Raw genomic sequence first — 11,306 nt, 5'->3', positions numbered from 1 at the left:
CTCAGCGCCCTGCTCTCAGCCCCTGCTGCAGCCTGGCCTGGGGGAGAGGGGCTGGCACTGGGCAGATGACCAGCTGTCTGGAGAACACCAGCCCCCAAAGAGGTGGAGATTCCCAGCAGGAAAGAGGTGGGTCGGGAATGGCCCGGCTCTCAGGGGAACTGAAGAGCAAAAGAACTGCTGTGTTTTGTAGCAGCACATCCCTGCAAGGCTCCAGCAGCTGCTTCTCCCCTTCCCCAGACCAGTCTCCAGCAGCCTTCCCACCCCCTCCCCTAATCTTCTAGGGGTCTAGGGTTCGGTGCTCTCCAGACAGAAATTGCGTCTGGGACACCAAGGGGCTGCACTGCCCTGCACAGTGTCTCAGGCCCTGTTCTGCACAAGTTGTCTATGGCGCTAGCCTGGTGGCCTCACTGCTCCCGCCAGCCAAGTCAGTTAACACAGGGGGAACCGGAGCAGCGGGCGGATTATGACTCTGTCGCGTTATGCTCTGATACTGCCTGGGTTTAACCGGGCTTCCCCACTCCCTGTGTGTCATTGCCAGGAGAGGGGCAGTGTGCGCTCCGCTGCCATTTTACTGCTTGGCAAGGTGGTGAGCAGGGTGAAGGACCCGGACAAAGGCCTGGTGCAGCAGGAAATGATCAACTGCTTGCTCCCGCTGCTGCTGCATCTCGAAGACCAGGAGGAGCGTGTGACACTGGTAAGTGCCACCGTCCTTATTTCCTTATAAGCAAAGAGCCAGAATCCCCTGGGGCCCCCACTCCATTAATGGCCAGAGCCTCTTGCCCAAGCAGAGTCTTCTCCTCCCTGCTTCACTCCATGCTGGAGTCTAGGGCCTCATCCATCCCCACAGAACATAGCACAATTTGGAAGAAAAGCCTTCTTCTGGGAAAGAGTCCTGACCCTCTACTGCAAAGACAGGCCTCAGGCCTTTGGGCTGCTGCATCCAAAGGTTCCCAACAAGAGGCAGCAAAAGAAAAGGGAGCATAAATCTGTAAGTGCCCTTTGGTTCAGGGAGCTGGTATCTGCCCACAGCCTTATGGAAAGTGGGTGCAGCTGCCCTGCCTTCTTCCCTGGAGCTCCTGAGAGACCTTCTCCAGCAGGTCCTCGCTTCCCAACATTCACCGGACGTTGCCTTCTTTTGTTGGGCCAACTGGGATGTGGAGGGAAGCCTGATCCGTGTGCCTCTTTGGTCCGACTCTTTGGGATCCCAAAGCTGACTCACGCTCTCATACAGTTTCTTTGCATAGAAGGACTGAGTTGTGGAGATCTCTTATGACTCTTTCCAGGGCCACCCATAGGGGGGCACTGGGCCTGGGACAACACCCCCCCCCGTCCACCTCCCATCCCCACTCCACCCCTTCCCCCAAGCCCCCACTCCACCTTTTCCCACCCCTGCTCCTCCCCCATTCCACCCCTATTTCTCCCCTCCTCCCAAGCCCCTGCCCTCTCCTCTCCCGAGCGACGTTGGGTGCTGGCGAGGTGGGGTATAACTTAGTCGGGCCGGGACTACTGCTGCTGGCCCCAGCACAGCCCAGGTCCTGCGTCCCCCTGAAGTGCGGGGCCCCCCAAAGCAGAGGCAACCACCCCAAACCATCCAAAGACAGGACGGCTCTGGCTGTCTCCAGCCAAGTCTCAGTTCCCTCTCCTGAGCACAGTCCTGTGTAGAACAAATGACAGGAATCTCCACTAGCAGGAAAAGCGAGAGAAAAGGGACAGGGGAAGGTTCGATGTCCCCCAGACAATCCCTCTCTCAGTGAGAACCCTCTTGGTCTCACCTTCTCTTGCAGAGATGTAAACTGACGCTCTTCCGCTGCGCAGTGTTTCTCAGGTGGGCTCATTTGAAGAGGCTGTTCCGCAGCATGGCCTGGGATGGCTCCTCACAGCTCCTGAAGTGTGTCTGGAAGTGCTTGGTAGGTGGATTCCTTGTGCCTTGAGAGTGGTGAATGGTGACTTGAGGGAGACCTTTCTAACCCCACACCCTGAGTACCCATCCGCTTCGGTCGGGCGGCAGGACTCTATTCCAGGCTCTCTGCTGGTTCATTTCTGCATGAGTTACAATCCCTTCACATTTTTGAAATTTTTCTCCACAACTGTCAGACCTCCAAACTTGTGTCTTTTAAAATGAAAGCTGAGGTTCTGGAGAACACAATAGTAACTCCAGAGAGGTGCTGCTATGGTGTATGGGCTCATACTGGCAGTTGCTTTGCCCTGGCTGTGTGCTTTGGCTTTCCTGGCCCCTTCGCTGTGGGAAGAACATGTCATTTGTATATTGCGCATTTCTTCCTTCTTCCCTCCTAGATGCAGAACAACGAGAGACACATCCCCAAATTCCTGTTCCAGGCCTTAGAGTACCTGGAAAGCTCACAGACAACAATAAGGCATTCTGCAGCCCTGTTCATTGGTAAGCAGAGAAATTCACTTGATCTTTTTTGAACTGCTTCCTTCAAAGCCCTTTTCTAGACTTCTGGTGTGTGTGTGTGTGTGTGTGTGTGAGAGAGAGAGAGAGAGAGAGACAGAATTAACATGTATTCCAAGATTAAGGGAGCAATTTAGCTGTATTGATTGCACCAACTTCCCCTGCCCACAACAACTCTTTGGCTGCGCCTAGTGGAAACCCGCATGATGTGAATTCAATCTCCTTTGGAAATCAGCCTCTCAGTAACTTCTGGGCATCAGATGCTTTTATGTGCTTTGTGAGCAGATGGAAGGAATGTATTGAATTTCCCAAGGGCTGTCTTGGGGGAATGGCTGCACCTTTAGCAGTTTTCAGCGAAGGATTTGAAAAGTAATGAGATCCATTGTATGTCTAGGAAATACTATCCGCCATTACTGCGACTTGTTGTCTGAAACCGTGACTGAAGATGGCATCTCCCGCCTGTATGAAGGTAAGGAAATAGCTCTGTGTGTTTGTGCCTCTGTGGGAAGTACAGGGGTGCAGCACAAGGCCTGAACACAGGTTTGAATGTGTCCCTCTCTGGCTAAGGACAGCGTTTAAAGAAGAAGGATGGTCACACGAGCTTTCATCGAGGTCCCACAAGATGTGTACGGGAGCAGGGGATAACCATCCCTAGCTCCTAGCATAGAGGTAGCCTTAGAGCTGTGTGGGGAGACTGTCTTCAGAAAGGTCAGAAAGTCTCTAAAGGAAGGCCGGACAGAATTGAAAAGGGCTGTTGTTATTATTAAGCATGATGATGATGACAATTACCCTCTGTAGGGAAAAATTCATCACCTGCCCTCTCTGTAATGGAGTAATTGCAGGCCAGGGAACCACTCAGAGGTTGGTTATCAGCTCATAGGAAATCCCCTGAGTGCACATGGGAAACATCTTTCCCTGTGACCTCTTAAGGAATGAAGGCACAGGGCCACAAAGGATTTCAGTCTAAATTCCTTTGCGGATCTGTGCATAAATGTTTGATGATTTAACACCTCTGCTGTTGACACTTTTTTGTTACGTCCCAGGAACAATTGCCCCCACCTGCCTGTGTTTTAGTGTGTGGACATGTGTGTGGACGTGTGTATCCTGGGGGAGGGGGAAGTTACGCACAGAATGGGGTCTCCTCTCTGTCCAGGGCTATTTTGGGAGTAGCAGAGTTGTTGTTTCTGTGCCCCCAGACTCTTGGGTAGTTAATAGCATGTGGCAACGGCCATCTGAAGGGGAGATTTCCTAGGCACCAGTCACATCAGCACCATGGGGCTTTCAACCCGTTTCCTCTTTGTTTCAGCTTTTCAGGAAGTGCCTTTGACATCTGACAGGACCACAGGGTGCATCCTCAGGAGACATTACAAATGGCTGCAGAAGCTTGGAAATCTTGTGTCAGGTTCTGCATTCGACTAGGGAACTGTGACCGACACAGAAGACCTCTTTGTCCTGCTATGGTACGTACAACAGACGCTTATCAACTTTTTGGTGTCCCGAGCCTCTGTTTGCCAGAAGCTGGGAATGGGTGACAGGGGATTGATCACTACATGATTACCTGTCTGTTCATTCGCTCTGGGGCACCTGGCATTGGCCACTGTCAGAAGACAGGATACTGGGCTAGATGGACCTTTGGTCTGACCCAGTCTGGCCTTTCTTATGTTCTTATATTTGGAACCGGGACTGAACAATGAGGTGGATATTGGCAGATGACACAAAATTATGTAGAAAAACAACAAGGAGTCTGGTGGCACCTTAAAGACTAACAGATTTATTTGGGCATAAGCTTTCGTGAGTAAAAACCTCACTTCTTCAAGTGAGGTTTTTACTCACGAAAGCTTATGCCCAAATAAATCTGTTAGTCTTTAAGGTGCCACCAGACTCCTTGTTGCTTTTGTAGATACAGACTAACATGGCTACCCCCTGATACTTGACACCAAAATTATGTAGGTTAGTCAGGCATAGAGAAGACTTTGAAGCAGCTGAAAGGGATCTAATGAAGCCACGTGACTGGGCAGAACAATGGCAGATGAAAACCAGTGCTGACAAAGGCAGGGCCATACGCATGGAAAGCAGTGAGGTGAACGACTCCTACATATCGCTGGTGTCGGACACCAAAGCACGGATGGTTGGGCCCGGGGTTGGAGCAGAGGCGGTGGGGCCTAGTGGTCAGGGTGGTGGAGGTCGAGCCTAGGGGAGCCAAGGGTTGGAGCCGGAGTCAGGAGTCAAGAGAAGGATTGGAACGGGCTGGGGAGTAGGGCCAGGGCGGGATTAACGATTCCCGGCCAATGAGAGCTGCAGGGAGCGGAGCCTACAGACAAGACCAGCACCAGGGACAGAGGTTCCCGGTGTGGTGCTCGTCGTGGCAACGCGGCTCAGGGCGGGGAACGGCAGCGCGTGGAGCCGCCTCGCCCCCATCCCAGCCAGGCAGAGCCGGCGCGACCGGAACGCAGCACACAGGGGCTTTAGTGGCTGCAGCACGGGCCCCCCCTTAGCCCTACTCCTTTCATGAGTGCATCACTGCCCCACTTCTGCCCCATCCCCACACACAGTTACAGGGCAGAACCCCGTAGCTGAGCTCTGAAATCTCTCTGACTGGAATGAAGTTACTGCAGAGTCAGGACAACCCCACCTTTGGGCTCCATGTCGGACATCTCACCCCACTGCACCGAGCCCGACATTCCCAGAGCTTCTCGCATGTGATTCCCTCAGTCATCAGAGCCAGGCGGAGAGAGGAGAAATTCTCCCAGACTCCCTTCAACCATTGCCAGCCCACAGGGCAGCGGAGCTTGCGGGGGTGGGGGCTCTCTTTAAGCAATGCCAGGATTCAGGGAAGTTGCAAATGAGCTTTAGCAAAGTGTGTGTGTGTGTGGGGGGGTTGTGCCATGGAAAACTCCCCTGCTTGAAGGTTTTATTCTTCTGATTTGTGTTCCTGCCCTTTCTCCCTCCTACAGACATCTAGAGGCTAACAGGAGCCAACTGAGCCCTCCGCCGATCACATCTCTTGTGAGACGCCAAAGCAGCTGTTGCCTGGGAAGGAGGAGACAGAAGAGGCAGAGCAGGATGTGCCGGGTGCACCAGCCACACAGAACCCCATAGTCTAGGCGGAGGAAGCCAAGCCCCTCCCCAGCCCTGCCGGACATGCTACAGCTGGAGCACCCGTGTGAAAGGGAGCAGCTCAGCTCAGTCTAGGCAGAGCACCGAAAATGGAGGATGCACATTGTGGGCTCCAGTCCAGAAGCAGCTGAAGCTCCTGAATGCAGAGCCGCGAGGAGCCAAGACCCAGCCGCATCCCCAGGGCCCTGCAGACGTGCAGGGGAGATCGGAGTCTCTGGGAGTTTCCTACGCTGGGAGCCCAGAGACCCCCAGCCCATGGCCTAGAGACATCTTGTAGGAAGTAACCTGGGTGAACCAGCCATTGTCATGCTGAGTGACGTCAGATGTTCTGGTTGGATCCCCACTGAATCAATGGCAAACACATTGGCCATGGACAAGGCCTTGGGCTAGGAGCCAGTGGAGTAACAAGGGCCCGGGTCCTCCTGCCCTGGCTGCCATCCATCCTTGGGTGGCAGCCCACCTCCCCAGTATGCCACTAGACTGCACAGCCCCAAGAGGAGGAGCAGCCATCTTGTCTCTGAACTCTCAGCTAAACAGCCCTGTTCTGAAGGGCAGCGATATTGACTCTAGTCTCTGGACCACACAGCACTGAGGGAGAGAGCAGTCATATTGTCTGGAGCCATCGGGCCACACAGGCATGAGAGACAGGATAGCGGCACGGACTCTGGGCCACACAGCCCCGACGGAGAGGGCAGCCGCATGGACTCTGGTTGTTGGGCCACACAGCCCCGATGGAGAGGGCAGCCGCTCGGACTCTGCTCATTGGACCCCACAGCCCCGACGGAGAGGGCGGCCGCACGGACTCTGGTCATTGGGCCAGACGGCCCCGACAGAGCGGGCGGCCGTACGGACTGTGGTCGTTGGGCCACACAGCCCCGACGGAGAGGGCGGCCGCACGGACTGTGGTCGTTGGACCACACAGCCGCAATGGAGAGGGCGGCCGCACGGACTCTGGTCATTGGGCCACACCGCCCCAACAGAGAGGGCGGCCGCTCGGACTCTGTTCATTGGGCCCCACAGCCCCGACGGAGAGGGCGACCGCACGGACTCTGGTCATTGGGCCCTACAGCCCTGACGGAGAGGGCGGCCGCACGGACTGTGGTCGTTGGGCCACACAGCCCCGACGGAGAGGGCAGCCGCACAGACTGTGGTCTCTGGGCCACACAGCTCCGACGGAGAGGGCGGCCACATGGACTCTGGTCGTTGGGCCAGACGGCCCCGACGGAGCAGGCGGCCACACGGACTCTGGTCGTTGGGCCACACAGCCCTGACGGAGAGGGCGGCCGCACGGACTCTGGTCGTTAGGCTACACGGACCTACGTGGGAGGGCAGCCATTTTGACTATGGCCATTAGGCCAAACCACCCTGAGGCTAAGGGCAGTTATTTGTTTTCAGCCATAGGACCTCGCCCGTCACCCCTAAGGCATCGCTCATCTGTCACCATGAGACTGACCCCATGACATAAGACTTTTGGGGTCAAGATGGAAACATGAGCGGAAGCAAGGAGTGGCATGTGACCCCTCTAAGAGCTCCTCCCACTCCTCTACCAATCTGGGGGTGTTTTATCTCCATCGATCTGCCTCAGGAATGGATTTGAACAATGAGGGAAAGTTCTGAGGGAGAGTGACCCATTCGGAAGTGGGTCATGTGACCCCTCCGAGAACTCCTCCCAGTTGGGGTGGGCCTCATCCCCGTAGGACCAACCAGAGAGGGAATTTCACCAAATAGGGTTAGTGCCATGGTGGGGAGACCTGCCCGCGAGAGGGGCCCATTACCCCTCCATGAAATCCCCCCTCTGTCCTCTACTAATCGGTCAGGGTTTCACACACACCCTTTAGGCCATCCCAGAAGGGAAATGTATCGATCAGAATAGGTAGTGCCCGAAGGTCTAGGCAAGAAGCCGCCGATCTCTGGAGCTCCATGTTTGCGTGGCTGGCAGCATCGCCCTGGAAGTCGCAACACAACGCTGCGTGGAAGAGGCCGTCTCGTTCCAAGGGTGTCTTTTGCAGAAATCACGGCCTAGACTTCGGGCTATACCTGTTCTGATTTGTACATGTTTCCCTTCTGAGATGGCCTAAGGTAGGAGTGAAACCCTCACCAATTGGTAAAGGGTGGTGGGGGGACTTCTTAGAGGGATCACGGGATCCTTTTGCGGGCAGGTCACTCCACTACAGCACTTCCTTGTTTGGTCAAATCCCCTCTCGGGGTGGTTCTATAGGGCTGACGCCCACTTCAATTGATAGAGGACAGAGGAAGGAGATATCAGAGGAGATATACAACCCCCTTCTGGATGGGTCACCCTGTCCCGGAATATCCCCCGATTGGTCAAATCCAGTCTCCCGGTGTGTAAAATGCTGGTTGCCCCTGCCAAATTTTAGTAAAAGAAGGGACGAAAGGCATGGATCTTTTGGGTTATATATAAGGTGGCCATCTTGGACTTTGGAAAAAATGTTGTGACCTTTTGCCATTTGCTATATTATTTTGGGTTGGGAAGCACACTCCCACGCACGGATTGAATCCGCGTAGATAGGGTCTAACATCCAGGCAGAGACGACGCAAAGAGGGATAGGGAGGGGTTTTAGTTAGGTCTATACTCGCCCGTTCCTGCGTCCAGCATAGAAGTCCATCCCTAATGTCCAATGTCAAGAGAACAGCGTCCGTCCATCGCTGTTACTGCAAGAGAAAGTAGAGAGAACATCAACATTACCTCATGGGTCTAATTGTTTGTGAGAGTGGAGCAGTTCCAGAGTTAAAGTTTTGTTAATCCGACTCTTCTCTATCCTATCCTAACCCTTTTCCCCGTAGTAAATGATGTCTGGTTTGTGTGGTTACCACTGCGTGGCCTTATTTTCTTGTGCTAAGGCAAGTTCTGATAGACGAGCTTTACAAAGGGGACCATGTGGGAAGAATTTACTGTAAGATTTCCCTGCATCTACTGAATGGGGTTTGGGTTCTGCCCTCTTTAAAGGAAGGAAAAATCCTTACAGGTGATCCTACAGGGCTGAAACCCACTGTGATTACTTAGTAATCTGTCCTACTCACCACGATGTTTGTGACCCTGTGTATCATAGGGAGGTAGCCCATGGGGCATTAGGAATCTTTTGATTTCAAATGGACACTTGTGGTGTACAGATGAAGGACAACATTCAAATCCAATGTGCACAGAGACTGTATGGACACTGAACGTATTGAGTACATACTTTTATCTTTAATCTGTTCATTAAACAAAGACAAAGGAGCAGGGTTAGGAGGCTGGGCACTGACTTCCCCAGGATCATTCCTCTCCTAGTAATTCCCATTACAAATCTCCTGTCAAGGAAGAGCCTGAGGAAGTGTGATCAGTGGAACTACCAGGAGCACCAGAGAAATCAGGGCCCTGAGCTGAGAAACAACAAGCCTCAGCCAGTTCACGTTAATTCACTGTCCTCAGCACAGAAACCCCTGAAGCACCTGAGGATTACTTGAAAGGTTTTATAGACTAACAAATTTATTAGAGCATAAGCTTTCGTGGACTACAGCCCACTTCTTCGGATGCATCCGAAGAAGTGGGCTGTAGTCCACGAAAGCTTATGCTCTAATAAATTTGTTAGTCTCTAAGGTGCCACAAGTACTCCTGTTCTTTTTGCGGATACAGACTAACACGGCTTCTACTCTGAAACTTGAAAGGTTTTGCGAGGGTTGGGTCTGCAGAGCTAGAGATGAAGCCTATTAACGGCTGGTAAATCAAGGACAGAGTATAATTTTTCATGTGGCTAAGGGTGTGGATGTGGTCACCCACAGCAGAAATGCATCTTTGTGTTGAGATCCCAGGGAGGAGGGGGAAATCCCAGAAGCTAAGAGAGACAGAGAAAGTCTCTTTGACACCCCGGCACTAGGGAGAAGCAGCGTGTCTCCAGCAGCAAAGGGAGGTGCCGAGATGAACTCCTGCAGCAGTGCCCTCAGAGACAAAGGGGTCCAAGAGGTGCCTGTCACTGAACAAGCTGTTCCAATTGTTCACAGCCAGAGTTCTGCAGTTGAGGAAAGCATAGACCTGGCCCTAGAGAGCACCACAGATGGTGACTTACAGGGGGCGCCAGGAAAGGAAAACAGGGAAAGGCCTTTTGAAGAAGATGGGAAAATGTCTAGGAAAGCTTCAGTGGGAGAGAACGAAAGCCCTGACCAACCCTCTCAGCAGGTGTGTGTGCCCAGCCAGGACCCTGGGGAAGTCATGTTGTTAGCACAGGAATGTCCTCATGCTGGTCACCTGGGGATGGACACCCCACACAGAGGGGCTGACTAAACCTCTACCTGCCCCCAACACTCCCCCAGGCCACCAGCCTGGAACTCAGCCTCAGAGCATGAACTGTGGAGCTGACCTTTCAGAGGAAAGCAGTCACACAGCTAACCCCTCGAGGACATGGGGTGGTGGCAGATGGGCTCTCCCTCCAGGCCCCAGGGCATATGTCCGGTTTTACGCTGCTGCGCTCAGGCACATCTGATCCCCAGGGGGAGCGGGAGTTGGGATTCACCAGGACATCCATTTTGACATACTTAAGGGAAAGGATGATATCCCTTTAAGGCAAAATTCAGCCTCTGCCAAGGGTTTGAATCCAAGGAGCCTTCAGGCTGAACATGCCTGTGTGTGAAGATGGAAATGACCCGGCTGGCTGGGGGCGGGGGTGACTTCCCCTTGCCTGGCAGCACAAAGGAAGCAGCGGAAAGAACGCTGCTGGTGTCAGGGACACCTGGACAGAGGGGGGATTTTCTTAACCCCCAGAGCCCACGTCACAACCCTTCAGGAAAGGGGGCTGGAGAAGGACTCAGTCCTGGGGGTGAGGGCGTCAGGTTGACCCCAAGAGGGGAGATGTGCTTCTTGCAGATGTGCAGCCCTGGGGTTGGGAGATAGCTCCAGACAGGGCCTCCCAACGTGCAGGAGCACCCTGCATCTTCCCCTCACCAGAGTCTGCAACCCCCAGGGCCGTCCTTTACCTGCTGTCCCCGTGGTCCCCCAAATTATGGTGACGTGAACATGCAAACGCTGGCGGGGCGGGAGGTTACCTGGTTACTACTGCCAGGGCCATCACTAGGGGGTGCCGGGCCTGGGACAACCCCCCGTCCATGCCAGGCCCCACCCCCAACTCTTCCTGCCCCTGCTTCACCACCACTGCAACCCTTCCCCCAAGCCCCCTTCTCCGAGCGATGCGAGGAGCCGCAGAGTGGAGCAGGCTGGGGCCAGGGCGCTCTGCTTCCTGACGGTGAGTGTGGGGTCGGGCCCAACCCCTGCTGCTGGTGCCAGGCCCCTGATAACCCTCTGGGTTGTCCTGGGCCCCACGCTTCTGCATCCCCCTGAAGCGCGAGGCCCCCCAAGGCGCGGGGCCCGGGGCCACCGCCAGTGCCTCCTAGCCACGGCTCCCTGCTCCCCACTCCACAGCAGCCAGACATTTAACCGCCTCCCTGCTGGACTGTGCCAGGTAGCGTACCATGGGGAGGGGAGGGCAGGGGGAGAGTGTGGGGGGGCTGAGCTGCAGCGGAAACAAGTCACGTGGGGGGAATGTGGTAGGGGCAGGGAGGTTGTGTAGGGCGCCATAAATTCTAAGGACAGCCCTGGTGACACCACAGCCCCAAGACTGTGACTAGATGCAGGATCTGTGCTGAAGGGACCCCGGAGGGAAAAGAAGAGCCAATAACTGAAGACAGACAAAGGTTCAGGAACGAGGTAAACGTCACAATGGGGATTGTCCAAACCAACTTCAAAGGCCGAGGATCTAAACAAACGGCACGGGATGCCATCAATCCT

The 11,306-nt window shown here is 54.4% G+C and overlaps 1 protein-coding gene and 1 long non-coding RNA gene across 3 annotated transcripts in view; one reads left to right on the top strand and one right to left on the bottom strand.

The window, feature by feature from the left end:
• Nucleotides 1–11,306, bottom strand: part of LOC135977338 (rho GTPase-activating protein gacV-like) — a 954,030-nt gene that overhangs the window by 896,776 nt on the left and 45,948 nt on the right. The window lies entirely within an intron of this gene.
• On the top strand, nt 2,292–6,410 carry LOC135977361 (uncharacterized). The gene is made up of 4 exons (XR_010594815.1): nt 2,292–2,398; nt 2,808–2,882; nt 3,720–3,873; nt 5,368–6,410. It is a non-coding gene; the product is annotated as an uncharacterized LOC135977361 (long non-coding RNA).

The sequence above is a fragment of the Chrysemys picta genome, chromosome 24 (assembly GCF_011386835.1).
Source record: "Chrysemys picta bellii isolate R12L10 chromosome 24, ASM1138683v2, whole genome shotgun sequence".
NCBI classification, from domain to species: domain Eukaryota; kingdom Metazoa; phylum Chordata; order Testudines; family Emydidae; genus Chrysemys; species Chrysemys picta.
The sequence above is the reverse complement of the archived record's forward strand: the minus strand, read 5'-3'. Positions and strand labels throughout refer to the sequence as shown.